The sequence below is a fragment of the Oncorhynchus nerka genome, linkage group LG22, assembly GCF_034236695.1.
Source record: "Oncorhynchus nerka isolate Pitt River linkage group LG22, Oner_Uvic_2.0, whole genome shotgun sequence".
Lineage (NCBI taxonomy): Eukaryota > Metazoa > Chordata > Actinopteri > Salmoniformes > Salmonidae > Oncorhynchus > Oncorhynchus nerka.
In genome coordinates, this window is record NC_088417.1 from 66,846,365 (window position 1) to 66,862,136 (window position 15,772).

Sequence of the window (15,772 nt, forward strand, 5' to 3'; positions counted from 1 at the left end):
CTGTGTGTTTCTTTTCTCTCCTTCTCCCCTCACAGGTGAAAACCATCACTCCCCAATCAGTCAACAATCAATCATCAATCAGAAGACACACCTCCTCCTATTTCCTACCCTATCACAGTTCCTTCCCCATGGTTTAAAAACCCCATCATTTGTTTGATCTCTAGCAATCTCTAGCTCAATCTCTAGCAATCTCTCTGTAAATGCCATGTCTGTAGGTCTCTGTGTTTCACTCTCGCTTTGTGTCTTAACCTCTCTTTTGTTTAAAGCACCTCCATAGCACTTTGTCATCACCTGTGAGTATTGTTTTTGGTTATGGTGTTTGTGTGTTGCTGGTGGGAAAAGGGGGAAACCAAGACAAGTCGCCCATGGGCATACACTACCCGTAGGTGAACTTTGTTAAATACACTAGTTAGAACTGGGCGGACCACCCACTGTATTTTTGGTTAGTTAGTTAGCTGTTGTTAAAGTAGGCTAGTCTAGCTTAGGGGTGTTTTTGAATACTTATTGTTTCTTTCCTTGGGTCCAGCTCAGCCCCTTTTCCTGCTCCCCCCATTACCGTGTGTTTATAAATAAACCTAGAGTTTGACGGTAGATTTCTGTTGTCGTGGTTATTTCGTGCACACTTTTACTTTGTCACCATAATAATTTGCATGAGTTATGTTACGGGTCTCATTACCATCCCCCCTAGACTGTCGGGCCAAAAGGGATTCGTAACATATGGTCTATATTGAAGAAGATGACTGGATAAAGCAAGTCCACTTGAATTCCAGTTTTGGTTGTGGGTCAAAAAATGGCCATAATTGATCAAGTAAAAGCTGACTTGTTGGGGAAGATATCTGTTAAGGTACATATTGGGGTTACTTTGGATGAAGTATAGTGCATTCGGAAAGGATTCAGACCCCTTGACTTTTTCCACATTTTCTTACGTTACAGCCCTATTTTAAATTGTTTTTTCCCCTCATAAATCCACACACAAAACCCCATAATGACAAAGCAAAAACAGTTATTTAATTTTTTTTACAAGGTTATACAAAAAAAAAACGAAACATCACATTTAAATAAGTATTCAGACCCTTTACTCAGCACTTTGTTGAAGCACCGTTGGCAGCGATTAGAGCCTCGCGTCTTCTTGGGTATGACGCTACAAGCTTGGCACACCTGTATTTTGAGAGTTTCTCCCATTGTTCTTTGAAGATCCTCTCAAGCTCTGTCAGGTTGGATGGGGAGCGTCACTGCACAGCTATTTCCAGGTCTCTCCAGAGATGTTCAATTGGGTTCAAGTCCAGGCTCTGGCTGGGCCACTCAATGACATTCAGAGACTTGTCCCGAGGCTAATCCTCCATTGTATTAGCTGTGTGCCTAGGGTTGTTGTCCTGTTGGAAGGTGAACATTCGTCCCAGTCTGAGGTCATGAGCGCTCTGGAGCAGGTTTTCACTCTAGTAACTCCCCATCCCGCATGCGGGAGCGTAATCATCGACTGACACTAATTAGCATAACGCAACGGACATAAATATTCCTAGAAAATATTCCTATTCATGAAAATCACAAGTGAAATATATTGAGACACAGCTTAGCCTTTTGTTAATCACCCTGTCATCTCAGATTTTCAAAATATGCTTTACAGCCAAAGCTAGACAAGCATTTGTGTAAGTTTATTGATAGCCTAGCATAGCATTTTGCCCAGCTAGCAGCAGGTAACTTGGTCACGGAAATCAGAAAAGCAATCAAATTAAATTGTTTACCTTTGATGAGCTTCGGATGTTTTCACTCACGAGACTCCGAGTTAGATAGCAAATGTTCCTTTTTTCCAAAAATATTATTTTTGTAGGCGAAATAGCTCCATTTGTTCTTCACGTTTGGCTGAGAAATTGCCCGGAAATTAAAGTCACAAAAACAGCGAAGAATATTCAAAATTTGCTCCATAAAATCGACAGAAACATGGCAAACGTTGTTTATAATCAATCCTCAAGGTGTTTTTCAAATATCTATTCAATAATATATCCATCGGGACAATTCGTTTTTCAGTAGGACCGATTGGAATAATGGCTACCTCTGTATTTTACGCGAGAGTCACTCTGGGAGCCATCAGGTGACCAGTTGCGCAATGTAGCCTCTTACGGGTATTCTTCAACATAAATGCGTAAAACTACGTCACAATGCTGTAGACACCTTGGGGAATACAGAGAAAAAGTAATCTGGTTGATAGCCCATTCACTGCTCAATAGGGAAGCATTGGAACGCAGCGCTTTCAAAACATGAGGCACTTCCGGATTGGATTTTTCTCTGGCTTTCACCTGCAATATCAGTTCTGTTATACTCACAGACAATATTTTTACAGTTTTGGAAAATTTAGAGTGTTTTCTATCCTAAGCTGTCAACTATATGCATATTCTTGTCCTGGCAAAATATCCTGTTTACTACGGGAACGTTATTTTGCCGGCCAAACCCTCCCCTAACCCGGACAATGCTGGTCCAATTGTGCGACGCCCCATGGGTCTCCCGGTCGCGAACCCAGAATCTCTAGTGGCACAGCTAGCACTTTGATGCAGTGCCTTAGACCACTGCACCACTCGGGAGGCCGAACCAAACCATTTTGACACTTTACGCACTACAGCGCTCACCAGTTCCGTTCTGTGAGCTTGTGTGGCCTACCACTTTGCGGCTAATCCGATGTTGATCCTAAACGTTTCCACAATATCAGCACTTACAGTTGACCGGGGCAGCTCTAGCAGGGCAGAAATTTGACAAACTGACTTGTTTGAAAGGTGGCGTCCTATGACAGTACCAGATTGAAAGTCACTGATCTCTTCAGTAAGGCCATTCTACTGCCAATGTTTGTCTATGGAGATTGTATGGCTGAGTGCACGACAAACATGTTTTTTGTTTTGTTTTCTTGAGTAAGGCAGCTCCAAAATGTTCAGTGTTCTGTCACTCATGTTCTGTCACTCACCCCTTGGGTGCTGCCATAGTGTTACCTTAGAAGTGCCCATCCAAGAAGGCTCAAGGTCATTGGCCACAGATAAAATTACGTCAAATCACGTTATATCTACAGTAGCTTTGATTGGACTGAAGCATAATTTGCGCCGCATTCAAAACAACTGTCAACTCGGAACTGCAAAATATGACTTTAGTGAGTTGAAGACAACTGGGAACTCGGGAAAATCGAGCTACGACTGGGAAAATAAGTTTTGAACTTTCATCCAACTCGGAATTGGGAACATGGGCCTCTTTCTAGAGCTACGACCTGAAGATCACATCATGATTAAAAAACATTTTTATTTGAGTTCCCAGTTCTCATCGGCCATTGGACATAAACTGTCACGAATCCCGCTTCCTGAGTCTGTGTTTGCCTGTGTTTCTGTCCTGGAGTGTGTTTCCGGTGTCCTGGAACGCACCCTGTCTGGTTGCCGGGCGAATGAGCTTGTTGGGAGATCGATGTTCACCCGCACCCGTATCCCATCAGTAATCTGCACACCTGTCCTGATCATCACCTCTCCCCTTCAAAAGCTCTGACCTGACATCCATTCCCTGCCGGATCGTTAGCCATGAACAGTATGTTGTGCCATAGTATCAGCCTCAAGTTGGATACAATTTGTTTTGTTGTTTTTTACGTATTGCTTGCCTTAAACTTACCTCCGTTTGTTCTGTCTTCAGTTACTCACCCGGATCATTTACCCCATTCCCGCCTGGTCGTCGGAGGATTCCGCTACCCCATTGGATCCACCTATTTACTCCCATCAACTCACCACCGCTGCCCGCTACGCCACCTGGATATATCTACCCATTCACATTCACTTGTAAATAAATACTCACCTTCTTCCTACTCTCCTTGTCCTGGTCTTCGATTTTGAAAGAACGTGACAGAACGATCCGGCCAGTGATGAACCCAGCGGACCTGGACTCCGTTTGCCATACAATTACCCAGCAGGAGAAGATGTTGGGACAACACAACACGGCGCTACACGAGATAGCGGGTTCAATCCGGAACTTATCGGATAGATTAACGAGTATCCAGGATCAGCTCAGGTTGCCGGCGGATCATCCACCACCTGTTTCACCCATATCACCTGCCGATTCGGGAGCGGGTTCCTTCCGTGAGCCCAAGGTTCCGACACCGGAGAAGTATGAGGGAGATCTGGGAGGATGCCGTTCATTTCTTTTACAGTGTGGGTTAGTTTTTGATCTGCAGCCCTACTCTTACGCCACAGATAAGGCTAGGATAGCTTTTGTTATTGAGCTGCTGCGTGGTAGAGCTCTGGAATGGGCTTCAGCTGTTTGGGAACGACGGGACACATGCATGACGTCATACCAGGGTTTCACGGCAGAGATGAGAAAGCTTTTTGACCATCCAGTCCGAGGTAAGGACGCAGCTAAACGTTTGTTCTCTCTTCGCCAAGGAGCTCGCAGTGTGGCAGACTTTGTGATAGAATTCAGGACATTGGCTGTGGAGAGTGGTTGGAATGAGGAATCACTACAAGCGGTTTTTTACCAGGGGTTGTCGGAGCAACTCAATGACGAGCTGATCTCCTATCCAGAGCCTAGTGACCTAGATAGTTTGGTCACCTTAGCTATTCGGGTAGATAATAGAGTCCGAGAGAGAAGGAGGGAGAAGCAGTGGGGTCCATCTAATCAATCTGAGACTCGGTTACCATTCGGGTCAGGAAGTGGACCAGAACGGGTTGATCATTTTCCCTCACACGGGATTAGTGGAGGAGTCCTGCCGCCAGATCCTGAACCTATGCAAGTGGGGCGGCACGGGTTAACTAAGGACGAGCGCCAATGTAGACGTGAGACCAACAGCTGCCTCTACTGTGGTAGCTCGGGACATTACATCTCCGTTTGTCCTCAGCGCCCGTTAAACTGTTCGGCTCGTTAAGTTTGGGAGGTTTGTTAGCGAGCCAGTTTCAACCTCTCAAGAGCCCTGTCAGACCTCGTTTTCCTGCTACCCTCATAAATAAGAATCAGAGTTTAGCGATTAACGCTTTCATCGATTCAGGTGCCAATGACAGCTTCATTGATGCCGACTTAGTGGAACAGCTGGGGCTTGCCAAGGAGTAATTACCGGAAGCCATTGAAGCAACCACTCTGAACGGCAGTAGTCTGGCACGGATCACGATGAGGACTGAACCGGTTAAGATGTTGTTGTCGGGGATTCATTCAGAGGTTATTTCTTTTTTCATTTTGCCTTCCCCCCCATGTTCCTCTGGTTCTTGGATACCCCTGGCTAAGAGAACACAATCCTTCGTTCGATTGGGTGACTGGTAAGGTAACTAGTTGGAGCATTGAGTGCCATGCTAACTGCCTCAGGACTGCCTGTTCTCATGCTGTCCCCAGTCGGGTCAGTGAGTCTGCTCCTCCTGATTTGTCCCTGGTTCCTGAAACATATCACGAGTTGGGTGAGGTGTTCAGTAAGCAGAAAGCTCAGTCACTTCCTCCCCACCGACCTTATGATTGTACAATTAAGCTGTTCCCTGGAGCTGCCTTTCCCAAGGGACGGTTATACAGTATTTCTCGACCTGAGCGGGAAGCCCTGGAGACCTACATAGTCTCTTGCTGCAGGTCTCATTCGTCCCTCGTCATCACCCCTGGGAGCTGGATTTTTTTTTGTGAGTAAGAAGGATGGCTCTCTTCGACCGTGTATTGATTATCGGGGGTTGAATGATATTACGGTCAAGAACAAGTACCCCTTGCCCTTGATGAGCTCCGCTTTCGATTCTTTACAGGGTGCTACTGTGTTTACGAAGCTTGATCTACGCAATGCGTATAATCTGGTTCGGATCAAAGAGGGGGACGAGTGGTTGACTGGATTCAATACACCTGTGGGACATTTCGAGTACCAGGTGATGCCGTTTGGACTTTCCAACGCTCCAGCAGTGTTCCAAAGTTTGGTGAATGACGTGCTGAGGGATATGATCGGTCTGTTTGTGTTCGTTTACCTGGATGACATCCTGATTTTCTCCAAGGAGCTTTCCAGCCACATCCAGCATGTTAAGCAGGTCCTGCAGCGGTTATTGGAGAACCGTCTGTTTGTGAAGGCAGAGAAGTGTGATTTTCACGCCCACACTACATCCTTCCTCGGGTACATCATCTCCAGGGGTGAGATCAAGATGGACCAAGAGAAGGTTCGGGCGATTCGGGATTGGGCCCGGCCCGGTACGAGATTGCAGCTCCAGAGATTCCTGGGATTTGCGAACTTCTATCGGAGGTTTATCCGTGATTACAGCCGGGTGGCCGCTCCTTTAACTGCTCTGACGTCTTGCACCAGAATTTTCTGTTGGACTCCTGAGGCAGACCGAGCATTTCTGAACTTGAAGAGCCGATTCACCAACGCGCCGATTCTCTCTCTCAACCTGACACTTCCCGTCAGTTTGTTGTTGAGGTGGACGCGTCTGATGTGGGTGTGGGCGCCATCCTGTCCCAGCGTAGCTCCACTGACGGTAAACTCCATCCCTGCGCCTTCTACTCTTGTCGTCTTTCACCAGCTGAGAGAAACTACGATGTGGGTAACCGGGAGCTTCTCGCTGTGAAGCTTGCCTTGGAGGAGTGGCGTCACTGGTTGGAGGGAGCGGAGCAACCGTTTGTGGTCTGGACTGACCACAAGAATCTGGCTTACGTGCAATCGGCTAAACGTCTCAACTCCCGTCAGGCCAGGTGGGCTTTGTTTTTTGGACGCTTCCATTTTTCCCTGACGTTCCGACCTGGGTCAAAGAACGGCAAAGCGGACGCCTTGTCCCGGATGTTCTCCAAGACGGATGAGAGTGGGGCCAAGACTGAGACGATTCTTCCCCAGAACCTTGTCGTGGGAGCCGTTACATGGAGGATTGAGGAGGATGTGATGGCGGCCCTTCGGACGCAGCCCGGCCCCGGTAACGGTCCACCCGGTCGGTTGTTCGTGCCTGAGTCGGTCCGTTCTGCTGTTCTTCAGTGGACCCACGCCATCAAGATAGCTTGTCACCCTGGCGTTGCTCGGACTATGGCGCTACTGCGCAGACGATTTTGGTGGCCTGCCATGGGAGAAGATACCCGGAGGTTTGTTGCCGCATGTCCTATTTGTGCTCAGAACAAAAGTACCAATCGGCCCAGCTCTGGGCTTCTTCACCCCCTACCTATTCCTCGGCGACCTTGGTCGCATATGGCCCTGGATTTTGTCACTGGATTGCCCCCTTCTGTTGGGAACACGGTCATTCTGACCATTGTGGACAGATTCAGCAAGTTTGCTCATTTTGTCCCTCTCTCCAAGCTTCCATCTGCCACGGAGACGTCCGAGATCCTGGTTAGGGAGGTTTTCAGGGTCCACGGATTGCCCAGTGACATTGTTTCTGACCGTGGTCCTCAGTTTACCTCTGCTGTCTGGAGATCCTTCTGTTTGGCCATTGGAGCTACAGTCAGTCTCACTTCTGGATTTCACCCACAATCTAATGGTCAGGCGGAGAGAGCCAACCAGAAGATGGAGTCCACGCTGCGTTGTCTTGTCTCCTCTGATCCCACCTCTTGGTCATCTCAATTACCCTGGGTCGAGTATGCCCATAATACCCTTCCTTCATCTGCCACTGGGATGTCCCCCTTCCAATGCCTGTACGGATACCAACCTCCCTTGTTTCCTTCTCAGGAGAGGGATCTTTCGGTTCCTTCTGTCCAGGCCCACATTCGTCGTTGCCACCGGACCTGGCATCGGGCCAGGAAGGTCCTCCTTAGAGTTTCTGACCGGTATCAGATCCAGGCGAATCGTCGCTGTATTCCTGCTCCCGCTTATACCATCGGAGATAAGGTTTGGTTGGCTACACGGGATCTTCCTCTACGGACTGAGTCGAGGAAACTGTCACCAAAGTTCATTGGTCCGTTTGTGGTGGAGAGAATCATTAACCCTGTTGTGGTCCGACTCAAATTGCCGGCAACGCTTTGAGTACACCCCACCTTTCATGTCTCCTGCCTCAAGCCGGTTCTCCTGAGTCCTCTGTTGCCCCCTCCTCCTCGTCCTCCTCCTCCTCGAATGATCGGAGGTGGTCCTGCCTATACGGTGCGCCGCATAATGGATTCCAGACGGCAGGGTCGAGGTTTCCAATATCTCGTGGATTGGGAAGGATATGGTCCAGAGGAGAGGAGTTGGATTCCTCGGCGTCAGATCCTTGATGACGACCTGCTTCGTGACTTCTACCGCCTGCACCCTGGCGCTCCAGGTAGTCCGCCCGGTGGCGTTCGTCGGAGGGGGGGTACTGTCACGAATCCCGCTTCCTGAGTCTGTGTTTGCCTGCGTTTCTGTCCTGGAGTGTGTTTCCGGTGTCCTGGAACGCACCCTGTCTGGTTGCCGGGCGAATGAGCTTGTTGGGAGATCGATGTTCACCCGCACTCGTATCCCATCAGTAATCTGCACACCTGTCCTGATCATCACCTCTCCCCTTCAAAAGCTCTGACCTGACATCCATTCCCTGCCGGATCGTTAGCCATGAACAGTATGTTGTGCCATAGTATCAGCCTCAAGTTGGATACAATTTGTTTTGTTGTTTTTTACGTATTGTTTGCCTTAAACTTACCTCCATTTGTTCTGTCTTCAGTTACTCACCCGGATCATTTACCCCATTCCCGCCTGGTCGTCGGAGGATTCCGCTACCCCATTGGATCCACCTATTTACTCCCATCAACTCACCACCGCTGCCCACTACGCCACCTGGATATATCTACCCATTCACATTCACTTGTAAATAAATACTCACCTTCTTCCTACTCTCCTTGTCCTGGTCTGCTTCTGGGTTCGATTTTGAAAGAACGTGACATAAACATTACACAACAAGTTTGAAGTCGCTAATTCAACAATGAGTGGTTAGGAAGGAATCCGTGGCTAACTGCAAGTGCTGCAAAGCAATCACTAGCCTGCTACTCAGTGGAGAGGGTGTGTGGTCCAAGTCTGGGGTCTATTTTCCAAGCTTAAAAGGATAAGCATCCACATGCCACACCACGGGCCAGAAAATGTTGAATACATTGGCTATGCTGTCAATCCAGCCTGACTTTTGCGGTGCTCAAAACAACAGGAAACTCGGAAATGGGAAATCTCAGACTTCAGTGAGTTCAAGACAGCTGGGAACTTGAGGAAAAAAATGAGCTCTGACTGGAAAAAAAAACATTTGAACGGTAATCCAACTTGGAGTTCCAAGTCAGGAACTCTGGCCTCTTTCTGGAGATCACTGACGTCATGATTCAACCTTGTTTTTTTTTCGAGTTCCCAGTTGTCTTGAAAGCACCATAAATCCAGAGAACGCCAGACTTTGATGATAAAGTTTGATGCCAAAGTTACACACAAAGGACCGCTGTGCCACCTTCCTGTTCAAGTGAGCACAGCACAACAAGGTGAGTCAAACATGTCTTGTATGCTGCTGCATAAGTTATGTAATATGCCAGGGAGATAGTATTACTTTCTTAGCTACAGTATACATAAGTATATGTTGTGTAGTAAGCTGTTAGTAGCCCAAGTGCCTCACCCTAATAATTTGATCTATTTTCACCTACTGTTCTGACTTGGTGGTGCACATGTAGCCTATAATTTGTTTTTGAGAAATGTTATCGAATATTGTAAGAGCTTTCATTGTCTGCTTATATGCCCCCTTTTTTATCTTACGGTTCTGACCTGGTGTACAGGGAGAACACTAAGTACGGCCCATGTTCTGAATTCTGTCGCTGTACATTTCAAAAGTGCTTCACAAATAGTTATATTGACTGCATCCTTCCTAGCTCACTCAATGTTTTAATGGAAATTACGGATTGCCTCTTCTCCGCTTGTTGTCCCCTTATGTCATAGTTTGTACATCTCAATAGTCAGTAGAAACCACATTTGTTTAAGCAAGTCAGCCATATCAGCTGTTTTTGTAAAGGCAGTAAATGAGGCTGAATTAACTGTTTCGCTACCAGACAAGGTTCCGCTGATAGCCAGGTGTAGCAGTGGTATAGTGCAATTAATGTATTGTTTAGTGTTGTGCAGTGGCTTTGCTGGCATACATCCCACCTTTTTTTTTACCCCACCAAGATGTACATGCTAAAATTGCCACTGCTTGGGAGAAGGTGCGTAAGAGCTGACACTGCAACCAGTCTGTCAACTCTCTGCAGGTGGCAAATAAATCCCCATAAATGAAGAATCAAGCACGTTACAGAGGCAAACAAAATGAAAAACCTACACCAAACTTAAAGGCAGGACACAAACCAAAAGGTGGAGAAAAATGAAAACAGGGGAAATCAGATAAAGGATTGTTTTTCTAGAAATAAAATTGGGAGAGCCAACTAAAGGTGTTAACCCTCCACATCTCTTAAGACAAGTGGAGCACTGGGCCAGTCACTCTTAAATATCACATGGGCCAGCACAGGTGAAACACCTTCCAATTAATGAGATGGACAAACCAGCACAGGTGTAACACCTACTGACTAATAAGGTGACACCACATCCAACCTCAAAATATAAATGGAAAAACCAAAGTCTGTAACACCACTGCTGTGGAGGGACCGAGAATGCGTTATTACGGTCCATTGACAGTTGTTTTTTAATAAATCATATTGTTGGTTTATACTGTCTCATTTGTTTTCAGTGTTTTAGAAGTGTCATTGTACGAGGGAACTGTCATCTACAATTTTGATAGGTCCTTTGATGGTGTTGGAAGAATAAACAGATTCATTTTGAATTCATGAGCCACTGACGGGCTGTGTTTCTGTGTCCCTGCATACAAAAGTGACAGAAGAGAAATGAAATACCTGCTGAAAAACCAAAGCAGAAGACAACGTAGACAAAGAGAAAGCGCAAGATATCACTTAGGATCATCTGCAAAGGAAAAAGAAGACGTAGTAAAAAAGAGAGTATCAAAGGAACTGTGGATTATAACTACAGCTGGTTCACGACACCAATGTTGTCCCAATCATACATTTATTGTAAATACCCTGTGGCAATGAATCCTATAGCTTATCTATAGGAGTGTGACCAGGACCTGTCCAGGACTGCTGATCTAGGATCGGGTCCCCCCCTGTCCATATCATTTTATTCAATATGATCTAAAAGGCAAGTGATCCTATATCAGCACTCTTACTCTGAGAGTCTTTGTGAAAACAGGCCCTGGTATCCATTATACCTTCTTTATCATAACACTGTAGATGCCTATGTGTCCGTATCCCCTGGAGAAGTAGCACAGGGTGACCCGGCTGAGAGACAGACACAGCACAAAGAACCCCAGGTACTCCACCCTCCCACAGCAGTACAGCACAGAGGAGGACAGGAAGATCGTCTGCAGAAAACTACATACAAAGTCAACTTGAACTCGAGTTTTATCACTCACTCCAAAAAAATAACCTCTGACACTTACAGTATGAAACAGTCATTTCCTAGCCACACATGCATAGAGCTGCCAATAAACGTCCATGAGCAACATGGCATGGCTTAGGATGGCTTTCACACATACAGTATGTAAAATCACACATCACACATCACACATGCACACACCCCTCCTGGGAATAAGTGACAGGCTTCTACTGCTGTAAAAGGTTGACCCGCTAGACTCAGGAATTACTGTCTGGTATGCTCCAGAGTAAAAGGTGGCTGGATATCAGAGAGTGAGAGAAATTGAGCTGAAGTGAAAATTGTTTCTATGGACAGCACTTTGGCAACACTGATTTGATCTCCTGCATGATGTTCGCCTGGATCCAAACTGAGTTGCTCAGTTTCAGCTAGAATAATGTATCTTATTGTGATCATGCAGAAAGACCTCACCGTTCCCTTCTTCCTCTTGTAGGCGGTTAAGAAAAACATCTGAGCAGCAAACTTGTCCCACTCCTCCAGTTCAGAGGCTCAATTTTGAGCATTCTAAAATAAAATGGATACTACTACCCACTGGGCACACATTCGTTGAATCAACGTTGTTTCCGCGTCATTTCAATTAAATTAAGTTGAACCAATGTGGAATAGACGTTGAATTGACATCTGTGCCCAGTGGGTAGAATCACACTTTGATGCAAGTAGGTCTTACTTTTGGTCTCTCTTTCTCTTGAAATGCATTTTCTTACAGTACACGTACCCCCGAGACACACCCACAGAGAGGTTGGAACACAGGGTCAACCACGGCGCAGCGCCCCTGGAGCAGATAAGGGTTGAGTGCCTTTCTCAAGGGCACAACGACAGGAGATGGCATTTAGAGCCCCATTTAAACCTGGTGCTAACATGTCCTTAATCTTGTACACATTCTGATTGTACCCACTTTTCTAGACAGGTTTAGACGATTAAAAGATGCATTGTGATCTGATCTTCCTGACCACCTCCGAATGTAGTCAGGCACATTGTGTGTAGACGGAGCTGAACAGTGAAATCATTTAAATAATCATTATCCAGCCCTCTTAAATCATTGACAGGAGGCACCATTTTCTCAGGCCATCAATATGTGTCTTTAAATAAATACATATTATTTTGAAAGAATATTTCTGAAATAATTTGCATTCAGGGAGGGATCAGGAAATCTGGTCAAAATGCAGACACAGTGTAGATACATGTGAACAGAATCAGGACAACGGATGCATTGTAGCACCAAATGGGGCTAATGATTTGATCCTTATTATATTAACACTGTAGACAATCTCCAGGGCAGAATTCTTCTCCTAGGAGTCACAGTGAGGCCAAATCATCCAGGGAGGAAGGGACAGGTCTGTACACCCACTCAGTGAATTTACTCAGTGGTCTCCCTCTCATGAAACTCATGATGCATCATGTTCTCAAACAGCTAGAGGAAGAATACAACAATTGGCCAACACGTAATGGAAGGATGTAGCACATTATCATAAACACATATGGAGGAACAATGTATTTTCTTCTGATGTCTAACATGAACAAAATATTACATTAAAGATCAGATGGCTTAATTTGTAAACAACAAACTGTTGATCTGTTCTCCAGTAGGTCTACATAGAGTAGTGGGCCGAACAACCATACAACATTACTCCATATCAGACACGTTCCTAACCCTGATCTTGCCAAACTTGGCAGACAGTTTTATAGGCGTCAGGCCCTGGTTGTTGTCCAAGTCCTCCAGCCTCCACCTGGGGTGCAGGCGAGCAGCAGTGGTGAGGTGATGTAGTCGTACATGGAGGTGATGAAGTCCGTGTTCTCTGGTGTGTTATCAGTTGACACCACCACCAGGGCATGCAGCACCATGTTACCCAGGGAGTCCCTCTCTCTCACATCCACCCAATGGTAGGAGTTCTCCAGCAGGAAGTCGTCTACCTCAGACTGGTTGGTGCAAACAGCCAGGGGCAGAGTCAGCTCACTTGGAAACACATTTCCCTCACTTTAATGTATTTTCCATCACTCTACCCACCACAACAGTGACAATTGTATTTTCTGGATATGCAAACACACTTTCTGTAAGGTTTCACAAAACACTTTCATACAATTCCCTAAGTCATAAACAAGGGAATTATTATTCTCTCAGAGGAATGACTAGAGGTCTGACAAGCAGGAAAGTCTGTTGCAAACCTACCAGAGGAGGGCACTGTTCAAGGCTCAGTGATACTGACACACTCACCAAACTACAGCAGAAGCTGAGTAGATCATGAGGCTGGAAGAATTTCCCACAGGCTTCGGCATGGACTTCTGCTCCTTCCTTGATCAATAGCTGAACAGAATAGGCGCTCCTTCTCTCAATGGTAATATGAAGGGCTGTTTGCCCTGAATGATACAGAGAAAGAAAGGATAGACAGTTAGAAAATGCATGGCCTTACACATAAACTAACATGACTGTATTTTTATATTACATTGGTTGAGGGCTGTGTACATAAAACTGAGTTGTCAGAAGCATGGTGTAGAATAGATGAACAACATCAGGTAATGATAATTCTGGTTATATGAAAGTTCACCTTTGTAATAGCTGTCGGTGTATGCTACATTTATAAATGATTTGATGTCCCCCATCTTCTCTGAGATGTCAAGGAGAAATGTAATTGCGTTATTTCTGCCGTCTCTCAGATTCAGTAGAGCCTTCAGCAGGGTGTTTTTACCATACGATTGATCTAGGAGAGCAGGATGTGAAAGAATGGAGTATAAAAGAATACACAGACTAAAAATATTATCCATTTACTTTCATTTTTTTTGTCATTTAGCAGGCGCTGTTATCCAGAGCGATTTACAGGAGCAATTAAGGTTAAGTGCCTTACTCAGGGGCACTCCGGCAGATTGTTCACCTAGTCTGTCCAGGGATTCGAACCAGCGAACTTTCAGTTACTGGCCCAACACTCTTAACCACTAGGCTACCTGCGTTACGTTACAGGGCCCTTATAACTGTGTAATCACAGTGTAACAAATATTGTAATAACTCATTCTTACATTGTACTTACAATGTACTTGGGTTAGGGATAGGGTTAAGGCTAAGGTTACAGCTATAAGTACAATTTATAACCATTCTAGGGTTAGGGTTGAGGTTAGGGTTGGACTGGGATGTGGACATGAAGATAGGGTTAGGGTAATGGCTAGGGTTAAGGCTATAGTGTACCCGGGGTGTGGACATGAAGCTGTAAAGTACTAATGTACAATGGTATCCTAAAATGCAAACATTATACAATACTACAGAATATAATACACAGTCTGCCTAACACTCAGTGTTGGAGAGCTTCTTCATGGACTGATGCAGGTACTGAACCAGACCCTCAAGCTTCATGACATTCCCAGTGGACACAGCCTCAAACAGCGCCCCCTCCTCGTTGTTCTCCTCCAAACCTTTTATTTTCCTACAAATAAACATGTTAGACTTTAGTATTGGGAAAGCATTTATTTTTCAATTAGAAAACAAAATACACATGGTCTTGCCCAAAATAGCTTTAAAACAAAAGGCCTTATTCTAATGATATCGTAAATGAGCTTCTGATTAACAAATCCTTCCCCCTGAGGAAGACAGGTGTGTCCTCTCAAACAGTGTTAAAACTGTTATTATTGTTACTACAATATGGCTATAAACACCAATTGTCCCCATTCAGCACAGTATGTGTTATTATGTTCAGTGAACGGCACGTCTCACTTGTCAAAGTTGAGATTGAATCTTATCTTTGGTATGGCCTTCTCCAGTTCCTCCTGTTAGTCTGAGTCCATGGTGGTCAAGCTTCTTCACCTGTCTGCTCTGTACCCTCTCATCATTTTTCCTGTCAACTGTCTCCAGAGAGAAGGTAGTGTACTCTAGGTCCATTGCCTTGCTCATAATGACTCCTCACACCGATGGTCTGGAAGAGACGATACAATGATAACACATCACATTCATGTAAATACAGTGTGTTCAGTATGTTATAAATCCCCTGAGAGGATTTACCAAATCTAATTGAATTACATTGTAATGCAGTGAGGGACTGCATTCATGGTTCTCTTCCTAAGTTTTGACCTGGTCAAATATTGTTTGGTCATACACATTTGAATAACTTGACATTGAATTTACATATGACCAAAAATGATTTCTTACATTTATCTAAAAGGTGCCGTAAAATGTTCATAGATCCTCTGAAACATGGCAGGAGAGTTGACCTCTGAATACACCAGCTTTAAGATATGTGATGTTTCACCCCCAGATGGCTAACAAAGCTGGTTATTTATTAGTACTTCCCCATTACAACTGTAATAGAAAACTTTAATCAGGCCTTAAACCCATTCTTTACTCAAATGACAGAAAAAATATTCCCAGTTCAGTTTAAAATTAGGACAGCATTTACTGAGACACATGGTTAATAATCTCCAAATTAAACTGATCAGAATGAATCATTACTATGGGGATTTAAATTA

At 45.2% G+C, this 15,772-nt stretch overlaps 1 pseudogene; it reads right to left on the reverse strand.

Annotated features, from left to right (window-relative positions):
• LOC115104774 (transient receptor potential cation channel subfamily V member 1-like) overlaps positions 1–15,216 on the reverse strand; it is a 39,452-nt pseudogene extending 24,236 nt beyond the window's left edge.
• Positions 15,217–15,772: the final 556 nt, after the last annotated feature.